The sequence below is a fragment of the Muntiacus reevesi genome, chromosome 17 (assembly GCF_963930625.1).
Source record: "Muntiacus reevesi chromosome 17, mMunRee1.1, whole genome shotgun sequence".
Classification (NCBI taxonomy): Eukaryota; Metazoa; Chordata; class Mammalia; order Artiodactyla; family Cervidae; genus Muntiacus; species Muntiacus reevesi.
The window spans coordinates 34,590,618-34,618,044 of record NC_089265.1 but is presented as its reverse complement, the minus strand read 5'-3'; positions in this window follow the sequence as shown (position 1 = coordinate 34,618,044).

The window sequence follows — 27,427 nt, the reverse complement described above, 5'->3', positions numbered from 1 at the left end:
ACTAGAAAAACGGGAAGGATAGGAAGGGCTAAGGAGAGGAAAGAGAGAGGGAAGGGGAGGGAGGTCAATAAAATCTCTTATTCCTTACCGGTCGGGGCACTCTGGCCAGTTGTCCGCGTCAGGAGGAGACCAGGGACAAAAGGGTCCCAGTCGCGGCCGCTGGGTCTGGTCCATTGGCAGGCAAGCTGGCCCCTGAGTACCCCGAGTGGTCAGGATGTCAGTCTCAGCGAAGAAGATGTCCCTTCGTGGTCGCCATTTGTTGCAGGAAGGGGGACCCCTTCCAGGGCCCGAAACTGGGCTCTTGTCTAACACTCGGAAATGAATTGTCCGAGGAGACACATGTTGACAAAGCAAGAGATTTTATTGGGAAAGGGCACCCGGGTGGAGAGCAGGAGGGTAAGGGAACCCAGGAGAACTGCTCTGCCGCGTGGCTCGCAGTCTTGGGTTTTATGGTGATGGGATTCGTTTCCGGGTAGTCTTTGGCCAATCATTTTAGTTCAGAGTCTTTCCTGGTGGCGCACGCATCGCTCAGCCAAGGTGGATGCTAGCAAGAGGGATTCTGGGAAGTGGACGGACAGGTAGTGTCTCCTTTCAATCTTTCCTGAACTCTTCCGGCTGGTGGTGGCTTATTAGTTCCGTATTCCTTATCAGGATCTCCTGTCATAAAACAACTCATGCAAATGGTTACTATGGTGCCTGGCCAGGGTGGGCGGTTTCAGTCAGTGTGCTTCCCCTAACATAACCTTGCCTTAGGATATATTTATGTTCCTGGTAGAGGATAAGGGAGGACAGGAATTCTCTGTCTTCTGCAGCTGTTTGAAGGAGTAGGTGAAGAGAGGGTGGAAATGGGTAGGGTGGAGCCAGCCTTCCACTCTTCTTCAGAGTTTCTGTCTATGCTAAAGAGATTTGCTTTCTTTCCTTTCTGTTTTCTGTTTGCTTTTTAAAAATAGCTTTGAAGGAATGGAAAATTTCTGTGGTAGCTGATAGCAAATACAGAAAGGCTCATTTGCATATAGATGTTTCAGCTTGCAACTGCATAATCCCCTGAGAGAGGCCTTGTTTAAATGGGCAGGCAGGCTGGCACAAGGCTGCTGGGTTCCTAATGAAAACTAAATTGAAATTTGGGAAACATTTGCCTTGGAGGTGGCCAGGCTTTTTAGAATATCAATTTAAATCTGAAAGACACAGGTAGGCCCCTGCAAAATTGCCCCTCACTCTTTAAAACCCTAAGACAGGATAGAGAGAAAACAGAGAAAACAGCAAATGATTGGGTAAAACCAGAGTTAACCATGCACTTCTTAGAAATTCTGACTGAAGATTTCAAATCAGTGAGCAGGTGGGAAAGTGGGAAAGAGCAGAAAGTATGGAGGCACCGTCTATTCTGGAAAGGCCTTGGAAACAGAAAGGCCCTCCTCCAGGTGTGTGGGTGAGCCAAGACTTTTGAGACAACTGGTAATTCATTTATAGGCTAAAGACTTTTCCAATTGAATGTTCCCCCTGAACTTGACTGTGGGCTAAGCAGATAAGGACAACTCTGAAAACAAGATAATGTGGAAAGAAAAGAGATTACAAAAAGGTCAAAAGATTAGCTGGGGGATAAATGGAAGTCAGAGGAAAATAAGGGAAAAGGTTAGAAACTGATACCAGCCAAAGAAGATAAATCAAGTAAGCAAGTAGAGAAAGTGGACACAGGAGAAAAATAAGAAATAAGATCAGGGGAACTGACCACAGGATAGGAGAGGAACACAAAGATGATTAAAAATAGAAATGCAAGAAAACAAAAGAACTGAGAATGTGGATTAAAGAAATAAAAGCGTCAAACTGAATATCTCTGAGGCTTCTGTGCCTGAATCTAATGAGAACTGGATGTGTCAAAATTTTTCTGTGTTCCTTTCCCAGCAATAGTATTTCTTCATTGCTACCCAAAATATTCTTTTATAATAAGATAATAACCCACTTTTCTAACACATGTGCATGTACACAAGCACACAGTTGCATGCAAGCTCACTAGATGTAAAGCATATTTGTAATGAGGTACATCCTCCCCATGACAGAAAATGCGTGCCGTATAATATAAATCCCTATTTGCTGCCCCTGAGCTGAATCTCAAAGAAAACATCTATTATTTTACCAAGATCCAGTGAAGCAGGTTATCTCCTGGGAATGAGGAGAATTGTGAATTCTACCTAAGGTTGCTTACCGAGAATCACCTACCCATAAGGCTGCATCTGTTGCATGAAGGGAAGTAAAAGTGAGGAGCATACAAGTACAGCTTATTTATTCAGTAGCTACTCTGTCCCAGGCCGTTTCCTCTAATGGGACAGAGTAGTGTCACTGGGGTTAAAGGTTCATCCCTGTGCTCAAAAGGTACATGAGCTATGGGGCTTAAGTAGAAAAACATTTGATCTATCTTTCAATCCATCATTCATGGGTCCAAGACTTTAAAAAAGCAAACTAAATAAGCAAAACTCAAACAAGTACAGCATCTGCATATCTAAAGATAAATGTACTGTGTACTAACTATATGTCATCTATTATGCTAGCATGTATAGTCAATGTTTAATTCCCATAGCCAATATCCAAGCTAATTTTCTTAATTGAAGTATAGTTGATTTACAGTGTTTTAGGTGTACAGGAAAGTGCTTGCTTCAGTTATATATACATTTTTCATGTTATTTTCCATTATAGGTTATTACAAAATATTGAATATAGTTCCCTATGCTATACAGTAGGCCTTTGTTTTTTTTTTGTTTTTTTTTTTTTGTGTGTGTGTGTATTAGTCCCAGATTCCTAATTTACAGCCCCCACACTTCTTTGGTAACCGTAAGTTTGTTTTCTATGTCTGTGAGTCTGTTTCTATTTTGTAAATGCATTCATTTGTATCATAGTTTACATTCTATGTGTAAGTAATATCACATGATATTTGTCTGACTTATTTCACTTGGTGTGATAATCTCTAGGTCCATCTGTGTTGTTGCAGGTGGTATTATTTCACTTTTTTATGGCCAAGTAATATTCCTCTGTGAGTGTGCATGTGTGTGTGTGTGTGTGTGTGTGTGTGTGTGTGTGTGTTGTGTGTGGTTGTATGTGGGAATATACACATCTTCTTTATCTGTTCATCTATCAATGGACATTTAGGATGCTTCCATGTCTGAGCTATTGTAAATAGTGATGTGATGCACATTGCATGTATCTTTTTTAATTAGACTTTTCATCTTTTCTGGATAGATGTCCAGGAGTTGGATTGCTGGATCATATGGTAGCTTTATTTTTAGTTTTTTAAGGAACCTCCATACTATTCTCCATAGTGGCTGTAGTGGTATACATTCCCACTAATAGGGAAGGAGGGTTCCCTGTGTTCTACACGTTCTCCAGCATTTATTATTACAGACTTTGGATGATGGCCATTCTGACTGGTGAAAAGTGGTACCTTGTTGTAGTTTTGATTTGTATTTCTCTTATAGTTAGCAGTGTTGAGCATCTTTTCATGTACCTTCCATTTAGGTCTTCCGCCCATTTTTTGATTAGGTTGTTTGTTTTATTGATATTGAGCCCCACAGCCAATTTTTGAGGAAGGTATTTTTGTTAAACTCATTGTATATACATATGAAAAAACTGGAACTTAAAAATATTAAGTAACTTTACAAAGTCATATTTTTTTAAGTGAAAAATCTGAGACTAAACCAAAATATTTGATATGAAAACCCATGTGTTTTAAAAATATAATAGATATTCTTCAGAATTCAGGGTAGGTATCTTTAAAATGAAAACTAGTTAGTTCTTTATTATTTACCACAGTCCTAATTCTAGGAGAAATACTCAATTTTAGTTGTACTGACAACTCTGCTTGAAATTCATATGAACAATATCTACATCACATTCATAAAGTATTTTTTAAAAATAAATTTAATTGTGCAAGTTTATGGCTGCTGGTTGTAATACTGTTCAGAGAGTCAATTAGATTTTTCACTTAGGAGTTCTGGCAGAGTTGACATAGAAAATCGTTCTAATCAATATTGCAAGTTCAGTCCCTAACATCAAGCATTGTGTGGTTGAATGGTGCATGACTTCAGGATATTGTTAAAGGTTTTGTTTTTTTTTTTTTGCTTGTAAAGCTATTATTTAAATGTGACAAAATAGTCGCATTTTAGTTATACTTAGGAGATAAAAGGAAGGAAGGAAAACAGAGAGGACAGGAGGAAAGTAAATGAATCTTCTTGGATTAGAGGCTCCTTACCTTCTGTCTTACTAGTTTACTTGGTATACCTTCATCTTGTCCCTGACCCCAAGTGACTCTAAGCCAAGGCCAGATTTCTCCTCTGGCCAGAATTTCTTTTTAAGTGTTTATAGCTAAATTATGCAATTACAGGCAAGATAAAATTTATATAGAAAATTATATCCTCCAATAAAGAATAGATGCCAGCAGAAGAGAAACCCTTTCTCTTAGGCATTTTAATGACTATTGGATTAAAATCACTCATTACTCTCAGGCACACTGCATTTTGGTTGACCTTGTGGAATGTCTGTTTGATGGTTTTCAAAATCACTTATCCATGCAGTTTTGGCATCTCTGTGCTGTGTTAGCAATCTCCCTTTTGTATTAGATTTTACTTCAGTCATTTATGTAGGTTCTGAATTCCCCTCCTTATTTCCCATCAAAATTTGTACAAGTACAAAAGGGTAATTGCAGGTTCTGAAGTAATCTCAATATTTGAAAATATTTAACCTAAATTATCAATATACTTCTAGTAAGAGTGGAGAAGCTAAATACCAGTTACCTCCTTGAAGTTCCAGAATCACTGAGGCATTCTTTAATGTAATGATGAGAATCCTTAAGAAAAGTTGGGGAAATGTGTTAGTAAACCTATGGAATGTTTATTACCACTAGATGTGTTTAGTTTGGATTTTGCTTCTCCTTCTTATCAATGATTAAAAACAGCATCAGTGTCTGCTCAGAGATAAAAATTCGTGTGTCTTTAGATTTTCTATCCTTTTAAGTTATATCACATTATTTAAATATTCCTTAGGTGGTTGTTTCCTATTTGCCTAGTCATGTGCTTTGTATCCTTGTGCAGCCTCATGTAATCCTCACGGAAAATCTATGTTGTTCTATTGCTGTCATGTCAGACTCTTTGTGACCTCATGAGCTGCAGCACTCCAGGCTTCCCTGTCCTTCACTATCCCTCAGAGTTTGCTCAAAGTCATGTCCACTGGGTGGGCGATGCCATCCAACCATCTCATCCTCTGTCACCCCCTTCTCCTCTTGCCCTCAATCTTTTCCAGCATCAGAGTCTTTTCCAGTGGGTCGGCTCTTTGCATTAGGTGGCCAAATTTTTGGAACTTCAGCTTCAGCATGAAGCTTCCAATTAATATGCAGGGTTGATTTCCTTTACAATTGACTGATTTGACCTTGCTGTCTAAAAGACTCTCAAGAGTCTTCTCCAGCACCACAATTTGAAAGTACTAATTCTATAGTGCTAAGCCTTTTTTATGGTCCAATTCTCACATCCCTGGCTTCCCTTGTGGCTCAGATGGTGAAGAATCTGCCTGTGATGCGGGATACCAAGGTTCTATCCCTGGGTTTGGAAGATTCCCTGGCGAAGCGTATGGCAACCCACTCCAGTATTCTTGCCTGGAGAGTTCCATGGACAGAGGAGTCTGGCAAGCTACAATCCATAAGGTTGCAAAGAATCGGACATGACTGAGTGACTAACACACACACAACCCACACTCATATCCATACTTGACTACTGGAAAACCCATAGAAGACCTTTGTCAACAAAGTGCTGTCTCTGCTTCTTAATATGCTATCTAGATTTGTCATAGCTTTTCTCCCAAGGAGCACACATCTTTTAATTTTGTGGCTGTAGTCACTGTCACAGTGATTTTAGAGCCTAATATTCCCATTTTATAGATACACATACAAAGAAATGAATCGCTTGCCTGAGACCCCATGTCTAAGGAGTGGCAGACTGGGATATGGATATAGATCTGTCAGACTCTAAAGCTCTAAATATACACTCCCTACTCAGGGTTACACCAGAAACCAGCCATAGACATCTGATATCATAAAATTCATTTTCTCTTACTTTTAATGAAAATGCTCATCTTTGCTTGAGAACAAGAACCTAGTTCCAAGCCATGAGGTCTGGGTGGGATGGTCTCACTTCCTGATTCCTGGAGTAAGCACATGATGCAGGCCTGGCCAATCAGACTTTTGTGACCCTGGCCATTATGGTTGGACAGAGTGATACTTGGGGTCACTATGTTGGCGGATATTACCTGAGAGGAAGCCAAGATCCTAAGAGGTGAGAAATGGAAAAAGCCCCAGGTCTAGCAATAACATTTGACCCCCTGCATGTAATCAGACCTTGGATCTTTAACTTATCAGTGTAAAAGCCAACATATGTCTTGTTACTTTTGTTTTCCTTAAATTAACTTGAATTGGAGTTCATTTTCAATTGAAAAAGGCCTGATGAAGGAATACAGATGCACCTCACTTGGCCATGAGGCAGTACAGCCGGGAGCCAGCAGGGAGCTCTCTGGAATCCCTTTCTGTGGTCTCTCGCAGTGGCCGACTCTGTCAAGGCACCGGTGGTGCTCCTTCTTTCAGTTTGGTGTTACAATCAATGGTGCTATTTTAAAGTTTACACCATGCTGGTTTTTTGTTTTGTTTTGTTTTCCTGTTAAAGTCCTTGAATAAATAAGATCTTTCTTCCTTTGGCTGTTTTATTTTGTTCTCATTACTGACAACTGGATCAGCAATTCAGATGGAGTCCAGGTCAAGGAGGTTTATAATGGTCACACCTAGGTTTATAATAATCACATCTAGAAGTTTGATAATGAGTAGCCAGGGAAGATGTTTTTTTAAGCATTTTGTTATAATTTCATGAAACAACCTATAAATTTCTGAAAGCTAGAATCATTGGATAATTAGTGGGTTATACTGTTACTTTAAATTTTGTTGATTCAAATGATCAAAAAATTCATGTTATATTCTTAAAAGGCAAAGATTTGCTTTAGAGGTCCAAATTCAGATCCCTCTGTCTTCTAGTATAGAAATATGCTCTTATAAATGATTATTAAAAATTAGACAACAAAAATTGAATCTTATCCCCTGGTCTGTAACTAATCTAAGGTACCAAAATCCCCAAACTGACTTGACTATATCGCATTTGTCAAAGTAAAAATTTTCTTCTGCATTTAAGCTCCTATTTGTCTGTCTGTCTGTCTGTCTATTGTTAAAAGAGTGACTTGCCTAACTTGCTACCTTACATTGCTAGGCTATGTAATCACATATTAGGACAATGGGTTCATAATCCATGAAAGCTTTTACAAGATGTTGCTGTGAATAGTGAACAAGACCTTTCAAAATTTACTAATTAGCCACCACACAAATGTTCGAATGGGACCTGATGTTCCCTGTCAGATACCTTGAGATGAAAGCCATCTCAGTCATAGTCAACATTCCCAGAATCTGACTAAATGCAATAAGGAGTGGGAAAAATTGTTTGTAAAGTAAAAAATGCTACACAAACACAAAGTATTTATCAGTAGATAATGTTGATAATCTAGAAAACATTGCCAAGAATTTTGGAATTAAAAAAAAAATGTATATCAAGGCATTCCAAGGATTCTGGGAAGCATATCGTGATAAGGGAAGAGTGAATTCTCCTTTTGAGAAAGATGATGCCTCTCGACCAAGTTTTATTAACCATAGCGATCTTATAGACAGGCTTGAGGAACATGTCCAAATAAGATAGTGAGGGTCAGAAGTAGGATTTGAAGTGATGTCTCTCTTATTCCTAAGGCTGAGTACTCAATGCTATACTACAGAAGTGAGACGTTAGTTCTCAAAAGCCAAACATCATAATTCTTCGTTTGCATCTTGACATTGCCACTTCTCATTATCATACTATCATTCTGATCAGAACCTAATGATATAACTCAACAAGGATTTGGTAGACACCCACAGAATAACTTGTAGGTAGAAAAACAGTAAATAAAGGATATTGCCCATGCCATTTTATATCTGACTCATGATTTTAACAGGTAGATATTTAAAAAGAAACTCCATGCAATTAAGAAAAAAAGCAAAAACCTAATTTGTAATACTTTTCAATTTCTTTTTTCCCTCAAATTTATTAAAGTATAATTGACAAATATATAGTATATTTAAAGTTTACAACATAGTGATTTGATGAATGCATACATTGTGAAAGGATTCCCACAATTAATTAATACATCTGTCACTCCACCTGTTTACTCTTTCGTTTTCATTTAATGTCCCCCGCTGTCTTTGGTGGGAACACTTAAGTTCTACTTAGCAAATGTTAAGTATACACACAGTAATGTCAAGTATAGTCTCCATGTTGTACATTAGATCTACAGACCTTATTCATCTTACAACTGAAAGTTTGTACCCTTTGACTAGCCTCTCTCTATTTTCTCTATCACCCACTCCATGGCAATACCATTCTACTTTATTTCTATGAGATATTTAGTTTTTTAATTTGCTTTTTGTTTGTTTTTGTATTCCACATATAAGTGATCAATTCAGTTCAGTTCAGTTCAGTCACACAGTCATGTCTGACTCTTTGCGACCCCATAAATCACAGCACTCCAGGCCTCCCTGTCCACCACCAACTCCCAGAGGTTACTCAAACTCATATCCATCGAGTCGGTGATGCCATCCAACCATCTCATCCTCTCTTGTTCTCTTCTCCTCCTGCCCCCAATCCCTCCCAGCATCAGGGTCTTTTCCAATGAGTCAACTCTTCACATGAGGGGGTCAAAGTATTGGAGTTTCAGCTTCAGCATCAGTCCTTCTAATGAACACCCAGGACTAATCTTTAGGATGGACTGGTTGGATCTCCCTGCAGTCCAAGGGACTCTCAAGAACTTCTTCAACACCACAGTTCAAAAGCATCAGTTTTTTGGCGTTCAGCTTTCTTCACAGTCCAACTCTCACATTGATACATGACCACTGGAAAACCCATAGCCTTGACCAGATGGACCTTTGTTGGCAATGTAATGTCTCTGCTTTTTAATATGCTGTCTAGGTTGGTCATAACTTTCCTTCCAAGGAGTAAGCGTCTTTTAATTTCATGGCTGCAGTCACCATTTGCAGTGATTTTGGAGCCCCCCAAAATAAAGTCTGACAATGTTTCCACTGTTTCCCCATCTATTCCCCATGAAGTGATGGGACCAGATGCCGTGGTGTTAGTTTTCTGAATGTTGAGCTTTAAGTCAGCTTTTTCACTTTCCTCTTTCACTTTCATCAAGAGCTTTTTAGTTCCTCTTCACTTTCTGCCATAAGGGTGGTGTCATCTGCATATCTGAGGTTATTGATATTTCTCCCAGCAATCTTGATTCCAGCTTGTGCTTCTTCCAGCCCAGCGTTTCTCATGATATACTCTGCATATAAGTTAAATAAGCAGGGTGACAATATACAGCCTTGACGTACTCATTTTCCTATTTGGAACCAGTCTGTTGGTCCATATCCAGTTCTAATTATTGCTTCCTGACCTGCATATAGGTTTCTCAAAAGGCAGGTCAGGTGGTCTGGTATGCCCATCTCTTTCAGAGTTCTCCACAGTTTGTTGTGATCCACACAAGTCAAAGGCTTTGGCATAGTCAATAAAGCAGAAAAAGATGTTTTTCTGGAACTCTCTTGCTCTTTCGATGATCCAGCAGATGTGGTTCCTCTGCCTTTTCTAAAACCAGCTTGAACATCTGGAAGTTCTCGGTTCCCGGATTGCTGAAGCCTGGCTTGGAGAATTTTGAGCATTACTTTACTAGCGTGTGAGATTAGTGCAATTGTGCGGTAGTTTGAGCATTCTTTACTGCTACTGCTAAGTCAGTTCAGTTGTGTCCGTCTCTGTGCGACCCCATCCCTGGGATTCTCCAGGCAAGAATACTGGAGTGGGTTGCCGTTTCCTTCTCCAATGCATAAAAGTGAAAAGTGAAACTGAAGTCTCTCAGTCATGTCTGACTCTTCACGACCCCATAGACTGCAGCCTACCAGGCTCTTCCGTCCTTGGGATTTTCCAGGCAAGAGTACTAGAGTGGGGTGCCATCGCCTTCTCTGAGCATCCTTTGGCCTTGCCTTTTTTGGGGATTGGAATAAAAACTGACCTTTTCCAATCCTGTGACCACTGCTGAGTTTTCCAAATTTCCTGGCATATTGAGTGCAGCACTTTCACAGCATCATCTTTCAGGATTTGAAATAACTCAACTGAAATTCCATCACTTCCACTAGCTTTGTTCATAGTGATGTTTTCTAAGGCCCACTTGACTTCACATTCAAGGATGACTGGCTCTAGGTGAGTGATCACACCATCATGGTTACCTGCGTCATGAAGATCTTTTTTGTACAGTTCTTCTGTGTATCTTGCCACCTCTTCTTAATATCTTCTGCTTCTGTTAGGTCCATACCATTTCTGTCCTTTATTGAGCCCATCTTTGCATGAAATGTTCACTTGGTATCTCTAATTTTCTTGAAGAGATCTCTAGTCTTTCCCATTCTGTTGTTTCCCTCTATTTCTTTGCATTGATTGCTGAAGAAGGCTTTCTTATCTCTCCTTGCTATTCTTTGGAACTCTGCATTCAAATTGGGATATCTTTCCTTTTCTCCTTTGCCTTTTGCTTCTCTTCTTTCAAAACTATTTATAAGGCCTCCTTAGACAATCATTCTGCCTTTTTGCATTTCTTTTCCATGGGGATAGTCTGGATCCCTGTCTCCTGTACAATGTCATGAACCTCCATCCATAGTTCATCAGGCACTCTGTCTATCACATATAAGTGATATCCTACTGTATATTTGTTTTCCTCTGTCTGTTTTATTTCACTTACCATAATGCCCTTCAGGTTGATTCATATTGTAAAAGGCAGAATTTCATTCTTTTGAAGACTGAATAATATTCCATTGTATGTGTGTATGTGCATAATATATGTGTGTGTGTATATACATATATATGTATATATATATATATGTATACATATATATATATATACAGAGAGAGAGAGAGAGAAAAGCGTCTGTTCTTATGTTAATACCATACTGTCTTGATTAATACCTTATAATATAATTTGAAATCAGGGAGTATGATGCCTCTTGCTTTGTTTTTCCTTCTAAAAATTTCTCTGACTCTTTGGGGTCTGCTATGGTCCCATACACATCTTAGGAGTTTTTGTCCTGTTTTTGTAAAAAATGCCATTGGAATTTTGAAAGAAATTGCATTGAATTTTTAGATTGCTTTGGATAGTGTGGACATTTAAACAGCATTCATTTTTCTAACCATGAACACGGAATATCTTTTCATTTATTTGTGTCTTCTTTCATCAGTGTTTTATAGTTTTCAGTGTATAGTTCTTTAACCTCCTTGGTTAAATTTTTCCTAAGTGTTTTATTCATTTTAGTATTATTGAATATGGATTTTTTTTTAATTTCTTTCTTTTTTTAAAGCTTCTTTTAAATTTGAAATTAGAAGCGATATTTTCCAGAAAGTTAAATTTTGGTGCTAGTTATATCCTTTTACTAATATGCTGCATCAATTATAATCAAGCTTGTATTTCACTTTTGGGAAAAGGAAATTATTTTGTCCTTACTTTTAAAAAAACATTTAATGAGATAACCTTGTATTTGATTTTTTTTTAAACTTTTCTTTTTGATAGCTTATTTTTTCATATATAAAAATGTAACTTAATTATGTATATTGATTTTATATCCTGAAAATTTACTGAATTCTTTTATTCTAAAGTTCTAACAGTTTTTTGGGTGACATCTTGAAGGTTTTCTAAATATATTATCTACAAATAGAGATAATTTTACTTTTCTTTCTGATTTAGTTATCTTCATTTCTTTTTCTTATCAAGTTGCTCTGACTAGGAGTTTCAATACTATGTTGAATAAATATGGTAAAAGTAGGCATCGTTGTATTATTTATGATCCAAAAGGAAAAGCTTTTCACTGTTAAGCATGATGTTAGCTGTGGGCTTGTCATATACTGTCTTTATTATTTTGAAGTACATTTTGTAATTTGTTGAAAATTTTATCATGAAAAGGTATTGAATTTTGTTGTATTCTTTTTCTGAGTCTTTTGATATAATCATATGACTTTTATGCTTGATTTTGCTAATGTAGTGTATATTGATTTAGCACTTTCTAGGTTCTGTAGTGTGAAAACTTCCACCATAGTAGATTTCAAGCTGTTAGCAGTTTATTGATTGGCTTACAAACTTCCTGAAACTTTGGTAGTCAGCTCTTGTGAATCAGTATGAGACTGCTGATCAACTCCAACTCATCCTAGAATGGAGCTTCTCTTAAAAAGTTGGGGTGGGGGGCAGTGCAGAGGCGGGGAGCAGAGAACCATCTGCCTTATTTGTGTGATATACTGTAACTTTAGATCAATCATCATGGATAGGTGTGTGGATAACTACAGTTACCTGTATTGGATCTTATGAACTCCACCTACCCAACTGGCTAATATGTGACTTTGTCTGCTTGGGCTGCTATAACAACAGCAGTGTAAACAACCAAACAAACAAAAAGCATAGACTAGGTGGCTTAAACAACAGAAATTTATTTCTATAGGCTGAGTCCTAAAGTTTCAAGATTAGGGTACTAGCATCTTTGGGTTCCAGTGCAGACAGCTGTCTTCTCACTATCCTCACAGATCAGAGATAGACCCTTTTTCTCCTGTTACTTCTTATAGGGCCACTAATCCCATTCATGAGGGCTCCATCCTCATGATCTAATTACCTTCTCTAGGCCTCATCTCTAAATACCATCACATTGAGCATTAGGCTTTTAACATGTGGATGTTGTTGGGACACAAGCAATCCATCCATAGAAATAGACCTTGAGAGTGACTGCTACATTGGACTCCCGTACTTGATACTGGTGAGAAACAGTTCCCTAAAAGGTCCAAAGAAGAGACATATGAATTGGATACACAAAATCCATGGGGTTATGTACAATCATAGAGAGAAAGACAAGATATACAGATATGTAATTATCAAGAATGTATAAGTATGACCGAACGGAAATGAATTTGAGTGAACTCCAGGAGACAATGAAGGGCAGGGAAGCCGGGTATGCTGCAGTCCATGGGGTCACAAAGAGTCAGACACAACTTGGCAACTGAACAATAAAACAACATCCTGAGTAGTCACAATAATTGCATAGAAGAATTGAGGGAGCTGGAATATTTCAAGAATCCATTTTTTTGGTTTAGAGAGCAAAAGGATACATTGGAGAAATTGCCTACCTGCATGATTAAGTTTTTAAAAACCTTGAATATGCCTTATTTTTAAAGATAAAGTGAACAAATAGACCCAGTGTTCTCTTTCTCACTAAAGTAATATTAGGAGAACATTTAAAACAGAAACATTAAATATATTGCTTGTTTTAGGACTGCTAAGGTTGTAAATATGAGTTTTTCAGTCAGCATAAACACAGGTGTATTTTAAATGCTTCAGTCCCGAGCAGTTCTGTCACTATAACCTCAACCTTTGATGCTATGTTTTGATCAATTTTTGGTTCCAAAAGGAACTTTCTTTTTTATTCTGTTATTCTGTATTCTGCTTCTTTATGCAGGATTTGACTGCCATGTTGCAAAAATACATTTCTCAAGCTTAAAAAATAACAACAAAACTCAACACCACACATTTGGCCCCATTGAACAGTTTCTTTCCTTACAATTAACAATTAATTCAAAGAGAGTTGAGATGTATGTTTCTTCCTCTATTCATCAAGGGAATTGTCAATTGAAAATGGAGGAAAATAGCAAATGAAGCTCATACAGTTCAGAAGCTCTTAGCAAAAAAAAAGAAAAGAAAAGAAAAGAAAAAGTCAGGAAGAGAAGAAACTCTTCAGGAGCCTTTACAACTTAGAATGCACTTTTAATTATACTGGTAAAGTTTCCAGTGTTTTCACGTATATCATAGCTCAAAGGATGAAAAGAACATTCTTAAACATTTTCTTTAAATATTTTTGTGTGTCAGTTTGGACTGCTCTGAAAAACTTTGCTGGCACCCAATGTTGAGAACAAGTAAGGATGTTCCTCACATTATTATTTATAAGAGAAAATAATTAGAAACATTTTAAATACACAAATATAGAGAATGTTTATGTATATTATGGTGTATCCACAAAATAAAAATTAGGCAGACATTTAAAATATTTCTGAAAAAAATGAAAATAATACTCCTATTTTAAGCAGGGGAAAAAGCATTTGACATTTTGATAATTTTTGACAAACATATACTTCTATGTAACAACATCTCCATTAAGATATATACAATATGTATACTATATGTACAATATATGAATGTTCATAATAGTTTTATTCTTATGTCCCTGTCTTTCACTATCTCCCAGAGTTTGCTCAAACCCATGTCCATTGAGTCGGTGATACCATCCAACCATCTCATCCTTTGTCGCCCCCTCTGCTCCTGCCCTCAATCTTTCCCATTATCAGGGTGTTTTCCGATGAGTCAGTTCTTCACATTAGGTGACTAAAGTATTGGAGCTTCACTTCAGCATCTGTCCTTCCAGTGAATATTCAGGGTTGATTTCCTTTTGGGTTGACTGATTTCATCTTCTTGCTGTCCAAGAGACTGTCAAGAGTCTTCTCCAGCTCCACAATTGGAAAGCATCAATTCTTTGGCACTCAGCTGTCTTTATGGACCAGCTGTCACATCCGTGTATGACTACTGGAAAAACCATAGCTATGACTATACAGACCTTTGTCATCAAAATGATATGTTTGCTGCTTAACATGCTGTTTAGATTTGCCATGGTTTTTCTTCCAAGGAACAACTGTCTTTTAATTCCATGCCTGCAGTCACCATTTGCAGTGATTTTGGAGCCCAAGAAAATAAAATCCATCACTATTTCCACTTTTTCTTCCATCTATTTGCCATGAAGTGATGAGACCAGATATCATGATCCTAGTTTTTTGAATGTCGAGTTTTAAGCCAGCTTTTTTACTCTCCTCTTTCACCCTAATCAAGAGGCTCTTATAAACTGTGCTTACAGTTTCCTAGCATTATAACACTTTTGCTTTGAATGATTTAATCTGAGAATGTCTTCTTGGTTAGTTTTGTTGGTATGCCTGTCCTTGTCCCTTCCTGATTTGGGCAGTCACTCCAGAGAAAAGTAATAAAATACCTGATATCTTTAAAAAGTGTCAGGTTCATTGACTAGTTAGAATGCTTTGATCATTCATTTTGTGAGGATCACAGAGTAGGGACTATTGATTACCTAGTGTTCTATGCCAACCTGCTTGTATGATGCAAAGATTACTTGAATAGCATTGACTGTGTCTCTGGAATACCAATGAAAATGGAGATGATTCTTCTGGGAGGCTGTCATTTGAAATAACATCAACTATAGATTATAGAAAAATAACCTAAAAAGCATGATAATGTTAATAATAAAATGATTTGGTACTTAAATATTTACAGAACACTTTTAGTCAAAATAACCTTTGGAATATAACAATCTGTGAAATTTTATAGTCACAGATTGTTGTATCTCCTTGTAGGAGATATAACATTATAGGAGAAGCATTATAGTCCTGTTTTCCAGATAAAGATACTGAGTTTTGGGAGAATCATCACAGACTGAAAATACAGAACTGCCATGCAAGTCCAGGATTCCTGAAGTATTACTTTTACTATTTGCCTCAATGAATTTTTAAAATGCCCTTTCATTTTATCTCCAGATTGTCATTCCTAGAAGCTTCCTCTTTTAGGTTGAATGAAGAGAAAAATGGTTTTTTTGTTTTCAGGCATTTGCTTATAATTGTAATTAATATTTTCACTGTGTCACTCTTAGTTTGAAGATTCAGGGAAATGAATTGTACTATACACTATTATAGCTTGCAAATATTTTTGGACTAGGGCCATCAAATTCACAAAATCTGAAGACTCCATTACATAAAGACAATGAAATTGGTTTGACTATGTTTTGCTTCCACTGGCAAAAATGTCAATATTCTAGATCCAACAGAAACTTGACTGATTTGTAACTGTGAATTATTAACAAAAGAGTAGGAATAGTGGGTAATGCAACCACACACATGGAGTCAACTTCAATGAGGGTATGTAAATCTAAGCATCTTCTGATTCAGATAGAGAAATAAATTCTCATTTCTGGCACTGCAACTTACTCAGGTTCTGTAATCAATCAATTTTAGGATACAGAGGGTTCCACAAAACCTTTCATTTCTCAGAAGAACAGTTTTGATTGTCAGATGAATCAGTGCCAAAAAGACATATTTTATCAAAACATTTGTTTTATAGATTTCATGTTTACATATTCAGAAACATGATTACTTTTCTCGTTGGCATGAACATTTCTTTCTCATTTAGAAAACAAAAGTTTTTATTTAGATGCCTCACAAGAAAGCAATTGAGAATATTTCAAAGAAGTTAAAGTAGTTGCTTCTACACTATCATATAGACTGAAATGCGGGACGCAATCTATAGTTTCAGTGCAATCCCTATCAAGCTAACAACGGTATTCTTCACAGAACTAGAACAAATAATTTCACAATTTGTATGGAAATACAAAAAACCTCGAATAGCCAAAGCAATCTTAAGAAAGAAGAATGGAACTGGAGGAATCAACCTGCCTGACTTCAGGCTCTACTACAAAGCCACAGTCATCAAGTCAGTATGGTACTGGCCCAAAGACAGAAATATAGATCAATGGAACAGAATAGAAAGCCCAGAGATAAATCCACGTACCTACGGACACCTTATCTTTGACAAGGGAGGCAAGAATATACAATGGAAAAAAGACAATCTCTTTAACAAGTGGTGCTGGGAAAACTGGTCAACCACTTGTAAAAGAATGAAACTAGAACACTTTCTAACACCATACACAAAAATAAACTCAAAATGGATTAAAGATCTAAATGTAAGACCAGAAACTATAAAACTCCTAGAGGAGAACATAGGCAAAACACTCTCCGACATAAATCACAGCAGGATCCTCTATGACCCACCTCCCAGAATATTGGAAATAAAAGCAAAAATAAACAAATGGGACCTAATGAAACTTAAAAGCTTTTGCACAACAAAGGAAACTATAAACAAGGTGAAAAGACAGCCTTCAGAATGGGAGAAAATAATAGCAAATGAAGAAACAGACAAAGGATTAATCTCAAAAATATACAAGCAACTCCTGAAGCTCAATTCCAGAAAAATAAATGACCCAATCAAAAAATGGGCCAAAGAACTAAACAGACATTTCTCCAAAGAAGACATACAGATGACTAACAAACACATGAAAAGATGCTCCACATCACTCATTATCAGAGAAATGAAAATCAAAACCTCAATGAGGTACCATTACACGCCAGTCAGGATGGCTGCTATCCAAAAGTCTACAAGCAATAAATGCTGGAGAGGGTGTGGAGAAAAGGGAACCCTCTTACACTGTTGGTGGGAATGCAAACTAGTACAGCCACTATGGAGAACAGTGTGGAGATTCCTTAAAAAACTGGAAATAGAACTGCCATATGACCCAGCAATACCACTTCTGGGCATACACACCAAGAAAAACAGATCTGAAAGAGACACGTGTACCCCAATATTCACTGCAGCACTGTTTATAATAGCCAGGTCATGGAAGCAACCTAGATGCCCATCAGCGACGAATGGATAAGGAAGCTGTGGTACATATACACCATGGAATATTACTCAACCTTTAAAAAGAATTCATTTGAATCAGTTCTAATGAGATGGATGAAACTGGAGCCCATTATACAGAGTGAAGTAAGCCAGAAAGATAAAGACCAATACAGTATACTAATGCATATATATGGAATTTAAGAAGATGGTAATGATAACCCTATATGCAAAACAGAAAAAGAGACACAGATGTACAGAACAGACTTTTGAACTCTGTGGGGGAAGGCGAGGGTGGGATGTTCTGAGAGAACAGCATTGAAACAAGTATACTATCAAGGGTGAAACAGATCACCAGCCCAGGTTGGATGCATGACATGGGTGCTCAGGGCTGGTGCACTGGGAAAACCCAGAGGGATGGGATGGGGAGGGAGGTGGGAGGGGGGATCGGGATGGGGAACACATGTAAATCCATGGCTGATTCATGTCAATGTATGGCAAAACCACTACAATATTGTAAAGTAATTAGCCTCCAATGAATAAAAATAAATGGAAAAAAAAAAGTTAGAGAAAAAAAAGAGTCAAATGCAGGGATGTAGCAGTACTATTAGCAGAGTGATAACTCTGCTAACAGAGTTATGTTACCTAACCCAACTTATCTAGGTTTATGATTTTAATTAACTAATATTGCTATTTTCAAAAGTAATAACAAATCAAAGTTGCCAAAATTGCTTGATGAGAAGGAAATACTTTATAAATCCTTTCTAGACATGGAACAATGGACTGGTTCCAAATTGGGAAAGGATTGCATCAAGTTGTATATTGTCACCTTACTTATTATATGCAGAATACATCATAACAAATGCCAAACTGGATGAAGCACAAGCCGGAATCAAGATTGCCTGGAGAAATATCAATAACCTCAGATTTGCAGATGACACCCCCATTATGACAGAAAGTGAAAAGGAACTAAACAGCCTCTTGATGCAAGTGAAAGAGGAGAGTGAAAAAGCTGGCTTAACTTTTAAACAAACTAAGATCATGGCATCTGGTCCATCACTTCATGGCAAATAGATGGGGAAACAATGGAAATAGTTTCTTTTCTTGGGCTCCAAAATCACTGCAGATGGTAACTGCAGCCATGAAATTAAAAGACACTTGCTCCTTGGAAAAAAAAACTATGACAAACCCAGGCAGTGTTATTAAAAAGTAGAGACATTACTTTGCCAACAAAGGGCTGCCTAGTCAAAGCTATGTTTTTTCCAATAATCATGTATGGATATTGAGAGTTACACCATAAAGAAAGCTGAGCACCAAAGAATTGATGCTTTTGAACCGTGCTGTTGGAGAAGACTCTTGAGAGTCCCTTGGACTGCGAGGAGATCAAATCAGTCCTTCCTAAAGGAAATTGGTCCTGAATATTCATTGGAAGGACTGATGATGCTGAAACTGAAACTCCAATATTTTGACCACCTGATGTGAAGAACTGACTCATTTGAAAAGACCCTGATGCTGGGAAAGATTGAAGGCAGGAGGAGAAGGGGACAACAGAGGATGAGATGGTTGGATGGCATCACTGACATGATGGACATGAATTTGAGCAGGCTCTGGGAGTTGGTGATGGACAGGGAAGCCTGGTGTGCTACAAAAGTCAAACAAAAGTCAAGCCTGGTCACAAACGTCAAACATGACTGAGGGACTGAACTGAACTGGTGGGTTCATATTTTTGCGCCTGAAATTTCACTGAGCGAATGTTCATAAGAAAAAAGTGCAGTCACTCAGTGTGTCCGACTCTGTGACCCCATGGACTATAGCCTATGAGGTTCCTCTGTCTATGGAATCTTCCAGTCAAGAGTACTGGAGTGAGTTGCCATTGCCTTCTCCATTTTTCTTATCTTTGTGAAATACGGTTTAAAAATCATCCATAGGAAAATTTAAAATTTCATGAGGGATGATGGTTTAGGACCCTTTATATATCTTCCAGAATGTTCTTCTTTAGACCAATTATTCAGTAAGCATTCATGTTTGAAAATAATTATAAACCCTGAGAATTAATGTGCCTAAAAAGAAAGAACTTGATTGAACAAAGTGTAAAACACAGTAGACTCCAAGGAGGAAGGTTGTTTGCAATGTAGTTGCTCTGAGTTCTGAAATAATTTTTTGCCCCTCAATTTTTTTATTATATGTAGAGGTAAGTTCTGTCAATCACATTAACTCCTTCTTTTACTTTTAGTTTCAGATTTTCTTAGTGACTCAAATATATTTTAGTTGCTTAGGGTGACATTTATCTAATAAATGCTTTCTTCTTCCTTCCTGCATTGTTACCATTTTGTAAAACTGGAGTAAGAGGAAAAAGAATGCACACTCTGGAACAAGAAAAGAGCCTGGTTATCAGAAAGTATTAGAAAGTATGATAATGCAGAATTTGCTCATTCATTCAACTGTACCTGATACTTAAAATTATTATTCAAATACTGATTTTTTGCAAATGACAAGATCTGGCTTGGCTTAATTCTTAAAATTATTAGTTAGAAATATGCTGTTTGTAGGCTGACACTGTCAAAGTCTGTTTATTGCTATTTTCAGAACATTCTCTGGTACAGTGGAATGTATTGGATGAATATCCAGTTAGCCAAGAAAATCGATCCCTTTGTGCATGCTCAAATGTGTGTCCGACTCTTTGCAACCCCATGGACTTGTCGCCCCCTGGACTCCCCTGTTCATGGAATTCTCCAGGCCAGAATACTGGAGTGAGTTCCCATTTCCTGTTCCAAGGAATATTCCTGACCCAGGGCTTGAAACTGGGTCTCTTGCATCTCCTGCATTGGCAAGTGGATTTTTCACCTTTGATGCCACCTTCAAAGCCCATAGATCCATTTGTACCTGCACACATAATCATCATAGTCATATTTTATCTTATGTATGATGTTATTTAAGCAAAGCAGAGAACCTCTCCACCCAACACCCTCTTCTCTAAGCTTAAAAGAGCACCAAATCACTGTAAAAATGGGCTACTTTCATACAAGTGAGCTGATAAGTTCCTCAGATCCAAAGGCCATTTGTGGGGGGGGTGGGATGGAGAACAGGAGGTCCTGTTCAAGACATGTACATTTTGATTGCTTCCTACTATTCTCTCATAGAACAGGCCTGTCCTCTCTTCCTGTCCACATCTTTGGACTTCTAAGAGAGAGTGTGTAGCTCAGTTACTAAGAACCAAGGTCTGGATTTAGAAAGGCCTGGGTTTCATTAATTCTCAGGTCCTGCTACTTACTAAATGCATTAGTTTGGATATGTTACTTAATTGTCTTAGCTTTAATGCCCTAATATGTAAAATGAGAATAATAATAGTACCTGCCTTACTGTATTATTGTGATTAAGCAATTAGTAAGGCACCAATCCTCAATATGCTCAAAATGTTTATTACTAATATTAAAACCTGTATAGCTCAGCATAAAATAATACAGAAATGAAATCTTTATTTGCCTTTTATATTCTCAATGGTAAATAAATATACATATATACTGGTTTATATATGTCTACATATGCACACATATACATATACGTATCCTTTTTAAAGTGGAGTTACTTTATTCTTTATCGTTGCTTCTAACAAATGATAATTGCAGTGAAATTTAAATAATACAGAGAAAGTAATTTATATAATGTCTGTACAGAGACTAGAGATAGATGAGAAAATAGTTCTCATCATCACAGAGGAGATTGAGTGAGGCCTCTGGACTCCGTTTTCTTTCTGTAGCAATCACTTCACAAATGAAAGGGGCCTCTGGGAACCTGCACTGTGAGAATCGGACAAATACACACCAAAGAGTGCAGAGGCTCTTTTATTATAATAAAGTGTAAGTGCTATTTGAGTAAGGGACATTCTGCCAGACCCCATTTTCTCATGATGACATAGTCTTTCACAACATTGTTTGAGGATTATTGTTTTAAGTCTCCGTGGAATACTCTGCCAAGTCTATGGCATGTGGATTAACAAGAAAACTCTGGATTAAATAGCTCTCAAAGGATCATTTGGTAGGATCCTGGACAATATCAGAACTTCTAAAATATTGTCATCAAAGATTTCACTAGCTAAAATTCAAGGGACTTCCCCCCCCCCCCCACCAAAGCTTTTGTGATGTATTGTTATTTTTTCTGTTTCTTATTCAGATATGAGTTTGCACCTCCCCCCCCCACCCCCATCCATTGCATATTGAGAAATCTCCAGAGGTGGAGTGCAGAAACTATTCACAAAAAGTCTGGGGAGAGGACTTATTCCTTTAATCATGTACCACAAGTGGCTCCGTAAATTGTAAAGAAAAGGCTAGTCTCCCTGCTTCTCCTCTGCTATCTACACAAAGAGCCTATGGTTTAGTAGAGGGAGAACTCAGTGTCATGAACATTTCATTTTTCAGTATGTGAAGATTTGCTGTAGAGGAGTGGTGGGATTTAAGTTGAAGTGGGAAAATTCCTCACATGAGAGTGAAACCACAGCAGTGTGTATATTGCACGTTCTGGATATTCAATGAATATATATTGAATGGAAGTGAAGTGAAGTGAAAGTTGTTCAATCGTGTTCAACTCTTTGTGACCCCATGAACTGTCCATGGAATTCTCTAGGCCAGAATACTGGAGTGAGTAGCCTTTCCCTTCTCTAGGGGATCCTCCCAATCCAGGGATCAAACCCAGGTCTCCCGCATTGTAGACGAATTCTTTACAAGCTGAGCCACAAAGGAAGCCCAAGAATACTGGAGTGGGTAGCCTATCCCTTCTGCAGTGGATCGTCCCAACCCAGGAATTGAACCTGGGTCTCCTGCATTGCAGGCAGATTCTTTTTACCAATTGAGCTATCAGGGAAGCCCTATTTATTGAATATACTAATGAATAACAAATGATCTATAGATTCTTACCTCAGCTTTTCTCTTGAGTCCTAGGTTCCTTATCTGTATGGAGTTTAGACCAGGTCAGAGATATACACAGTTTTTTGTTTTGTTTTGTTTTGTGTGAGAAGATTCTCTGCTCCTATCCCACATGTTGACAGATGAAAGAATGATGATTGGTTAAGCCACTAGCCCCCCACCAGGATGTATTCAAATCTGGCACCAAATACTCAATCTTTATAATACAGTGGTATTCCTCTGTATTCAGACAGGAGCCTAGTCAGTTGTTAGAAAGACAATGACTGTCGGGAAGAAGGAAGAAAGGAAAGAGAGAGCTTGATTTTTTCTCCCCAGGGAAAATATCTTTGAGGAGCCAGGCAGTGTGTAGGGCCTTAGTCCAGAGTGTTGTGACTCTGCAAAGGACTGAAGTCCCAGTGGGAAGCTGAGGCAGAAGGCCAGACCATGTGGACCAGGCCCAGAATACAGAGGAAAGGAGAGGATTACCATTTGGTCAGGCCCCAGGTACCCAGAACTCACACCAGGCATACCAGATTCTGAATTTATGGCTAAACAGCTATTTTCGGACCCCTCCTGCTAGTAAAGCCAGGATTCCTCACAAAATGCCTGCTTTGGTTCAGGAAGTAGGTGAGATTTTCTGCAGGTGGAAAAGCACAGCTGAAAAGGGAGAGGGGAAATGGCTTTGACAGACTCGAAACAGCATCCTTTCTATGGTGCTGATCTGAAGTGCTCTTTTAGCAAAGTCCATCTGAGAGCAGTTGCATGGCCAGAGAGTTGGCAGGGAAATGAAACAGTATTTTCTTTAGTCTGGATAACAGCACAGGCCATACTGAGACTTGCAAAATCACCTGCCAGGGTTTATGTCAATGTGTCCCCCTCCTTAAAAAAGCAAAGGAGAAGAAAAAATGTAGAATGCAGGGTTTTGTGTGTGTGTGTGTGTGTGTGTTTTAATAGTATTTCTGATCCAAGATATGTCCACAGTGTTTGGAAGGATGACCAAGTGGCAGGCTGTTACAGCAAATCATATATTAGTTTAGTAGAGTCTGAAATATAGCTGGATTCAGTTGGATAAGGTACAACAAATTAATAAACGTGTAGGAGTAAAATTAAATGTTAAACCTTAACATTGACTTCTATCATTGTACAATAGTGTGACTTTAACTCTCAACCACAATAAAGAGCCCACAATTCAGATGCAGCTGGGAAGATTTTTCCATTGTGTAAGGACAGTTGAGGTGCAAGACTAGTCATCTTTTGGTTTAGCTCATATCTTAGGCATCTATATCCCAGGGCCTTGGGTTACGTGTGGCTGATGAGGACACCCCCAGTAAGGCCCTTGGGGACCTTTCTCAAGCTGGGAAGCTACTTTAATAGAGCCAGTGAATATAGCTATGAGGATGTCTTCAAGTTTTGTTATGTATCTGATTCCCAACTATGGCTTGAAGATGTGCCTAGTAGGGGAAACCTCATATACTCAGGCTAACTTTGGGAGGGAAAGGGTTAAGGCAAGAGGGAGATAGGGGTCCTTTTAGTCGTTTTTGTCTTTTGTAGTGCCCTCTAAGGTATTGGGGCATAGGTGGCAGGAGGCTAGCAGTGTAGACACCTGAGTCCAGAATGGGGCTAATCAGGTACCCCTGCATTCTTCCTCTCTGTATCAGTCATGCTGACAAGGTACTACCAACTGGGTGGTTTCAACCATGTGTATTTATTTTCTCACAATTCAGGAGGCTGGAAATCCGAGATAAAGGTGCTGGCAGATTCAGTTCCTGGTGAGAGGTCTTTTCCTGGCTTGCAGACAGCTGTCTTCTCGCTGTGTCCTTATGTGACTTTTCCAACCTGTGCATATGGAGAAGGAGATCTGGTGTCTCTTCTGTTCATAAGGACACCAGCCCCGCCAATTACCTCTTAAAGGCCCTATCTTCAAATACAGTCATGTTGGGTGTTGGAGCTTCTACATACTTCTTTGGAGGGACACAGTTTAGTCTGTAACACTCTCTGAATGATAGATACTGTTTTTGCAGAGGTGAGAGATGACATCTGAGGAAAACTATAACTGAATTCCAAAGAAGTAAGTCCACAAATGGCATTTTGGGGGCAAAATATAGCAATGACTTATGTGTATGTTTATATTTTACTCAAAGCTCTATTATACAGGTCTTTAAAATTTTATTTTTATGACAACCATATAAGGTAAATTGGACAAAAAATACTGTCCCTGCTTGCCAGACAAGAAACCTTTGGGGATGATAGGGAGGGTATAAAGTGACTTGCCTAAGTAGGTCTGAGAGCTCACAGGAGCTGGGGTCTTCATACAGACCCTGCCATATACATTCCATGGCCTTGTCTTCAATACTTGTCTTTCCTTTGCAAGCTACCAACAAAGCATTTGTCAGATATCCCACAATGATGCAACAGGACAAATATCTCTATAAATCCCAGAGACCAGCAGCTATTTAAAATAAGTGATTCAACCCAAAAGGTTGAAGTTCTGTAAGTTATTTCATTCTTGGTGTAATTTAATTCTCAACATGTTTTCTGGGCACAATTCCTCAAGTAAATGGAAAAAATATACCTCTGGAGAAAGATAAAAACTTTAATGTGAGATCTATTGTATTTTTTTTCCAATAAAAATGAGCAAGGTTCAGTCAGAAAGAGAAAAAAATGAGCACCTGGGGTGAGGTGGGAAGGTTGTGGTTTTTGTCTTTTCTTTGACCACATGGCTTTCGGGATCTTAGTTCCCCTCCAGCAGAAAGCGGAAGGTGTCCAGTGGTTAGGGCTCTGCAATTTCATTGCTAAAGGTCCAACTTTGATCCCTGGTCAGGGAACTAAGATTCCACAAGCCACATGGTAAGAAAAAAAGAAAAAGCCGACTTAAAACTCAATATTAAAATGAAGATCATGGCATCCAGTCCCATCACTTCGTGGCAAATAGGGGAGAAGGTGGAAGCAGTGGAAGATTTCTTCTTCTTGGGCCCTAAAATCACTGGAGATGGTGACTGCAGCCATAAAGTTAGAAGATGATTACTTCTTGGCAGGAAAGCTATGATAAACCTAGACAGTGCTGTCAAAAGCAAAGACATCACTTTGCTGACAAAGGCCCATATAGTCAAGGCTATGGTCTTTCCAGTAGTCATGTACAGATGTGAGAGCTGGACCATAAAGAAGGCAGAATGCCAAAGAACTGATGCTTTCGAACTGTGGTGCTGGAGAAGACTCTTGAGAGTCCCTTGGACTGTGAGGAGATCAAACGAGTCAATCCTAAAGGAAATCAACCCTAAATACTCATTGGAAGGACTGATGCTGAAGCTGAAGCTCCAATACTTTGGTCACCTGATGAAAAAAGCCTCATCATTGGAAAAGACCCTGATACTGAGAGAGATTGAAGGCAGGAGGTGAAAGGAGCAACAGAAGATGAGATGGTTGGATGGCATCACCGAGTCAGTCGACATGAACTTGGCCAACTCCAGGAGATAATGAAGGACAGAGAAGCCTGGCATGCTGTACTCCAAGGGGTTGCAAAGTGTTGGATACAACTGAGCAACTGAACAACAACAAACCACTGAACTTCCAGGGAATTCCCAGGAAGGTAACATATATGGAGTTTTTAGATGATTGCTATCCCATCAGGACTGATGCCAATAGGATATGGTTGGGGATATTCCTGAGGAGAAGGTGCAGCCTCATCTCTCAGAGATTCAGCAGCCTCTCTGTATCTCCCATGCAGATGTATGAGAGATGCATCTGTGGGAACAGCTGCTTTCAGAGTTTTTTCCTAAGCTCAGATCAATACCATTGCTATATCCTTCTTCCTTTCCTCCTGTTTCCTTCTTTGATCATTGAGTAGTACTTGGAGATGAGGGTATGGACTCTGGAAAACAGAAAATGAGAAAGATAAACCAGTGGTTCTCTAGATACTTATGACAAGGGGTTTTTTCTTGTTTCCAGATCCTATATCATAGCCCTACACATTATGCCCTGTAAGAATGGGTTGGACTGTGCAATAGATTCCTATTCCCTTTCCTTACCTTTTAGAGAGTGATAGGGAAGGTAAAAAGTAAATCTAAGAGGTCAAACTTACTTTTGTTTCTGCTTTATTCTTTTGTTTCTGTTTGCTCTCTTTCTATTCCTTTACTGTTAATAAGAACATTTGGCAAATCACCAGTTTAGGAATGATTTACCAACCCACCGCATGGGGTACCTGAAACACTCTCACAAGATTGCTTTGGCTCTGCAGGCTGACAAGTATGTGTTCAGCTCTGTGTCACACAGATACATTATCTATGGCTTTTTCCTAGGTGGAGAGATTCATGGAAAGGAAAGTTGGCATGTACTGTTTCATAGTTGTGATCTGCAGATAATAGCTTTCACCATACCTACAGCATCCTTGGCAATTACTGTTTACGTAAATTGCTACTCTACCTATAGGTCTGCTCAGAAGTGGTCCACCTGTATTATATAGTTAGTTAAGTGCAATCTATAATGAAATGTAAGGAAAAAGAGCTGAGTGAAAAATAGAAGCAGCTTTTTACTGAGCATGTGTTACAGGCTGGGCTTCCCTGGTGATTCAGACAATAAAGAATCTGCCTGCAATGTGAGAGACCTAGGTTCGATCCTTGGGTTGGGAAGATCCCCTGGAGAAGGGAATGGCCACCCACTCCACTATTCTTGCTTGGAAAATTCCATGTGCCTGGCAGGCTGCAGTCCATGGGTCAGACACATGTGTCAGACAAGAGTCAGACACGACTGAGCAGCTAACATTTTCACTTTCTCTTCTCTGTTATAGGCCAGGACCCTGGCTATCTGCTGTGTATCTGCTACCTCAGTTCACACTCACATTCATTCTTTCAGGTCATTATTATCCCCATCTCACCAAAGACAAAACTGAA